The following is a 6,000-nucleotide window of genomic DNA, read 5'->3' as shown; positions in this document are numbered from 1 at the left end:
GCGGAGTATAGGGAAACAATTTTTCCCTAAGCTTTAAAATTTGTGGCAACACTGAGGACAATGAGAGGTACTACAATTATGATCTCAAGGAAGAGGCGCGAAATACAATTGAATATTATATATAGTGGGCCGTAGAGGCACAGAATGAATATCTACACCTAACAAGTAAGCATTTTAGTGTTCCTCGAAGAGTTAACTAAAATAAAACTGGAGCTTAGCTCTTAATTTAAAATGAAAAAAAAAAAGGCAGGTGAGTTTTCCCTTTACGTCCGCGCGGGCGGCGGCAGCCCGCCTCGCGTGTCCCTCTCGCAGCGCGTACGACAATGAGGAATCAATAGTCGCGACGGAAACGCCCCGTACGTACGTTCGTTTCCCCTGTTTACCCGTAATTCGTTGCGTCGCAGAGGCAGCTTCGACGGATTCGTATCTGACTTCCGCGTCGTCGGGGTGGTAGAGAGGCGGAGGGAGGGAGGGAGGGAGGGAGGGAGGGATGGATGATGATAATTTCGCCCCCGCGACGTGAAAAGCAAATTTCAGAGAACAATTTCCCCTGGCTCTCGTCCCATTCGCGGAACGACGGGGGGTGTTCGGCGAGAAGCATAATGAGACGGAGACGGAAACGTGATTCGGGAATATTAGAATATAATAATGCGGCTCGCATAGAATATTTAAATATAAAGTTCGCGTATCTCCAAGCCGAGAATCGCGGCGACGAAGTAGCCAAATAACCGATTCTTTGTGGGGGGTGGGCGAGGGGGGGAATGCGGAATGAGGCGCATAGAAGACCGCCACATACGGCCGCGGCATTCGAGAGTGAAAAGAACCGCGAAGAAAGATCCCGGCGTGCATCCAGTAAAAGCGGATCGTTCGCCGCAAGTATCGCGCCGGACCGCGAGCACTTGCTACTAAAATCTATTCGATCCTTTTTATCCGTGTCCCGAATACCCCGCTGACTTGTACTGTGTCTCCCACGTGTTTCGCTCCGAACAAGTCGACCAGCAACGCTTCGTCCCGAGCTTCGAATAAAAGTCGAACGGGGACTGTGATCGCGAACGGGATGACTTGAATTCGTGACGTATGCGATCAGTGTTAAACGATTTACAAATTTGGGAAATTTCAACGAATAATTAGGAACCGGGGACGAGGCAGTTCTGATAACCGAGTAGTTCGGATAATAATTGATAATTACTTGAACCACTAGCTGTGGTTCAAGTAATTGATGCTACAGGGTGTCTAGAAGGTCAGTCTCATAAATATTCATACCCTCTATATTTATCGAAGGAATTTGTTTAAATTAAATGGCAGGTTTGATGTTTTCAAATAAATTTTTCATTATACATATGTATACGTATGTATACATATATTGTAATGGTCATCAGGTTAGGACTTGAGTTACATAATATACGTATAGATTCATTGTAATAGAGCCCAGGTCCAGAACCTAGAATGTTGGCCATTTAATACATAATAACAAAATGACGATTAAATATTTCAACTTGAACCAGAGTTATAAATATAATGGAGAATTTTAATTTTCTTCGAGGCACGCGACTTTAAACGAAAAATAAAATTCAAGCTGCATAAATTTCTAGTGGAATTTCACAGAGGACTTGAAATTAAGTTAAACAGATGACAACTCCAAATGAATAACTTTTTGAAACATAGTTTTTGCTAACGACTTTAAGTTGAAATAAAATGAACCCCTTCTAAAGTATACCATTACAAAAGTCACGCTAATATCACGTTTAACTACGTTTCGATTTTCCCTTTCGGTTCAATAAAATCAACAAATAAGCACCTACATAGAAATTCTCTCCCTTCTATCCATTGGAACCCCTTTAAAAAAGTTTGGAGACCACTCCCATAGGGTTTTATTTTTCGTATCGATACAATCGTACCGCCAGGTCTGTAAACGTAACTCGTTCGACTCCGAAGGCAATCTTTGTTGGTCTCGAAAGAAAGGTACACGTTTCCCATTGGGAACGCCATTGAAATCCTGAGACGATCGAGAGCATCGACAACTTCGGCCAAGAGCGGGAAACTATAGTTACCAAACGTTTAACTAAATCGACACTCGGTTGGCACGCGATATTTAGTTTCTACTGCGACACCGTTTCGTCGGGTAAATTCGTCGAAGCGAGAGATTGGAAAAGTTCGATGCCGGGCAGCTGTTTGGGACAAGCACCGGTTGCCGAAGTGAGCAAGTTTTATCCGGCGCTATTTTCCAGGCACTTTTGGATATGCATAAATTGGAGGAAATATTCTTAAATTTGTTCGTGCAAATTATTTATTTTAATCGTTCGGCTAGTAGATTGTGGAATTATGACAATAATTCCTTTGGTTCTATTGATTTATCGCTTGGCTTCGTTGTTTTTTATCAAAACTATTTATTCTCTTTTATACGTTTCATGTATGCCTGATTCTGTTTCCGTGATATCAACATTTGCTAGATTTTTCAATATTTCAAACTGCTTCATATAAAATAGTCCAATGCTACCAATTTTTCAACATCAATTAAATTCCACTAATTTCTAAATGGGACCACTTTGGGAACTCGAGTCGTACTGTAAATCGATCTGTAAATTAATTTTTCAACCGTTTATTTCGACGACCAGGCCCAATGAAACAAAAATCAACTCCTTTAATCGAGCAGTTTCTCTAGAATAAATTCTCGACGGTGTCCTCCTTTTTTCTCTCGTCGCTGGAGGCATGTTTCTCTACTTAAGACGAGAATTATATCGATCGCTCGTTTCGAGGGTATCACAATTTATTGTTTCCCCCGATCGAATGGTTTTCCACTTAAGTGGCTGGTTCGAATTTCCCCGTGGCTGCGAGTGGGCGGAATAATTTATCGAACGAAACGAATGTCCTGGCCGCGAGACCGTCGGCGGCGAACTTTAAATCCCAGTTGGAGCGCACTAAGGAAGATCGATATGAGTTTTTAAGGGACACGCGAACTTCTATTTCGGTGTCGAAACGTGACCGTCTTGTTTCCCCTTCCTGTACGTTAGATTGGCGCACAGAGAAAAAGAGAAACTAACGATATCTCCAAAAGGAGCTTTTAAAACGTCATCCTTTAATCAAACGCAAATAAAATATTACACATGGTTAGTATTAACATCAATTTTTGTTTAACTGCAATTTTGTCGAATCTCAAAGCGTCGATAACGATATCGATCCATTAATTTTTAGGCTCTTTACGTGATTTAACAGAATCTTCCAGAAAAATCTCTAGATTTCTTACGTAAAATTTGTCAAAGTCCCCAGGGTTGGTTTACATTTGACAATCGTGTTAAAACGTTGTCTGTAAGTTCTCCATTATTTCGAATAAACATACAGAATTTTCCTCTTTTACGGTAAGCTACGAAGAGCTGTGAAATACATTTCGTCGTTAATTTCCGCATAAAATCGAGACCAGAGTGTTAAACGTGAGAGATAAATACAAAGTACATTGGAAAAACCATTTATATAAAAACTCCGGTGCAAAAATGTAGAAACCGAGTCGATTCACCGGAAATAAACCGAGACCGCGTTCCTGGTGTTTCGAGCAGCGCCGAAACCCCACCATAATTATGTCTTTTTACGCACGAGCGTAATTCATTCCTTCTCCACGAGCAGATAATTACAGGTCGCGCGGTTCCCTCGTCGCTTCTCTTCACCGGTTCGCCTCGAAATAAATCATGCGGTGCCCGCGCGCGTTCCTTTTTAAAAACGACCACGGCTGTGACCGATTTCGAGAATGGTTGAGGCATGCTCTTGCCTCGAATAGACTCACTGGGTATACAGAGTCGAATGGCGAAATGGCCTCACGGTTAGTTTTATTAGAATTTGGGGGACGAGGAGATTCTATCGTCATAGAGCTAAAATTTTTTGTTACACTATACTCATGGTACGAGCAATATGGTTAGTTTTATTAGAATTTGGGAGACAAGAAGATTCTATCGTCATAGAGCTGGAATTTTTTGTTAAACTGTACTCGTGGTACGAGTAATATGGTTAGTTTTATTAGAATTTGGGAGACAAGAAGATTCTATCGTTATAGAGTTGGAATTTTTTGTGAAACTGTACTCGTGACATAAGTAATATGGTGCAAATGGTGTACAAATACAATGAATAAATAAATATGTTAGGATGCAGGCAATTTAAAAATAACAGATGGAGGTTAAAATTACCATTACATACAATCACAGTGTTTTTTGGAATTAAGAAATATTCTATATTAAAATGAGATTACAGTGTAATTGTATATTAAAATCCATTTATTGATCAAAACTGCTTTGGTTTGCGTGTATTCGATTAGAGCAAACAAGGAATCCATTTAAAATTCGCCCCTTAAGAATTAATGACGCGGAAATGAATATATGTATCGTTCATTTTTATGTTTTTTGCCGGCATTTTTTCAATTAACAATTTTTTTTTGCAAATTGAGGTTCATACGCATTTTACGTACCTACTAAAGAAAACAATTTTCTGATTTTATGTATCAGATGTTTTCTCAGGGCTCCACGTATCCCACCGTTTTCACCGAATCCTTTCCTTGTGACTACTATATCTATACATATGTATACATTCAAATTAAATCCACACTGTCAAATTTTCTTCTTTGAACGTCCCTTTATATGGAAAAAAAGTTTCAATAGCAAAAATTAATTATATCTGGAAATTATATGCATTAGAAAAATACATTAGCTGGACCAGACTCCCCCCTTAAGTAAATGAGCATTTTAAAGATGTCTCGTTCGTTTCGCAAACGATTTGAGCTTAGAGCTCAGACCTGAGCGATCTCTTGATGATTACGGTTCCTGATAAAAGCTCCTCCCCTTTGAAAGGACTTGTGCGTTAAATCGAGTAACTCGTATCTCCCAAAATTGTCTTCTCATTTTTCGCAAATCCTACGAACCCCTGACCCTCTTTGCGACGATTACACAGGGCGAGGAACCCCTAAAAGAGGGTAACGTTCGCGTGTAGGCGGCCAGAGGAGTCGGTCGTATGTATCGAGCACGAGAAAGGTCGTAGAACCGTTGAGACAATAATATCACTGTACTACTTGCACTAGCCGTTGGAAGTCCGACCAATGGTCTTGGCGACAAGCCAAAAGTTCCCGCTAAAAGTCTGATTCATGCGGTGAAAGTAAAAGTTTTTACTGATTTCGCGAAACGGTGCATTTCCTGGCTCGGTGTGCCGATACAGTGACACAGAAACCGCCGCGGGGATTTTTAACGTAAACCACGCTCGATGGAACTGTTAAAGGTCACTTTCGCGAAAGATAACGGACGACGAAAGGATAGTTTGATACAGACACAGTGCTCGATCCATTATATTAAATATTTTGCTGTCCGGTTGGTATTTGTGGTTTTTCGTCATTACTCATTTAAAAATTAGTCCTTTGCGCTCGAGAGGTGACTCTCAGTCACCATTAGGTTTCACGCAGCAAATCTATCAGCAATAATGTTTCTTTAGATTTAATTTCTTTGGAACTCGAAGTGTCGATAAAATGATTGTCGGTGCGGTAAAGGTGACCTGATTCTCAAATCTCGATAGCTTAGGATTCGTGGCAATAGAATGCTAAGAAAGCATCTCGAGTTGCTGGTAGATACTAAAAAAAAAAAGGCCTCGAGTGCAAACGGTTAGGTATTGTAAGGAGAAAACTTCGTTTTGAGAATTGCCGTCTTCTCTTCTATGTATTCAGCTGTTGCATTTAAAGAATTGCTTAGGTTGTTTTTTTTTGTTAGTAGGACATATTATATTCGTACTTGGTGATGCAACGTATTACATTATCAATGTTATATCGTAATATTATATAGCAGTAGAAACAATAATTACTGTTACATTTTGTTCGTATTAAACACGTGCTTAAAATAGTTCATCGAATAACTTGAATTCATTTTACTGCACAGGTTATTATTTTCATTAACGGGATATATTTCATTCATATTCGATGACGTAATGTACAACATTATTAATATTGTATTATAACATATTATACTATCCGATGCCAAG

At 39.8% G+C, this 6,000-nt stretch overlaps 1 protein-coding gene across 1 annotated transcript in view; it reads left to right on the top strand.

The window, feature by feature from the left end:
• LOC128874031 (plexin-A4) overlaps window positions 1-6,000 on the top strand; it is a 420,285-nt gene that overhangs the window by 53,373 nt on the left and 360,912 nt on the right. The window lies entirely within an intron of this gene.

This window comes from Hylaeus volcanicus, chromosome 1 (genome assembly GCF_026283585.1).
Source record: "Hylaeus volcanicus isolate JK05 chromosome 1, UHH_iyHylVolc1.0_haploid, whole genome shotgun sequence".
Classification (NCBI taxonomy): Eukaryota; Metazoa; Arthropoda; class Insecta; order Hymenoptera; family Colletidae; genus Hylaeus; species Hylaeus volcanicus.
This window is presented reverse-complemented; position numbering and strand designations above follow the sequence as displayed.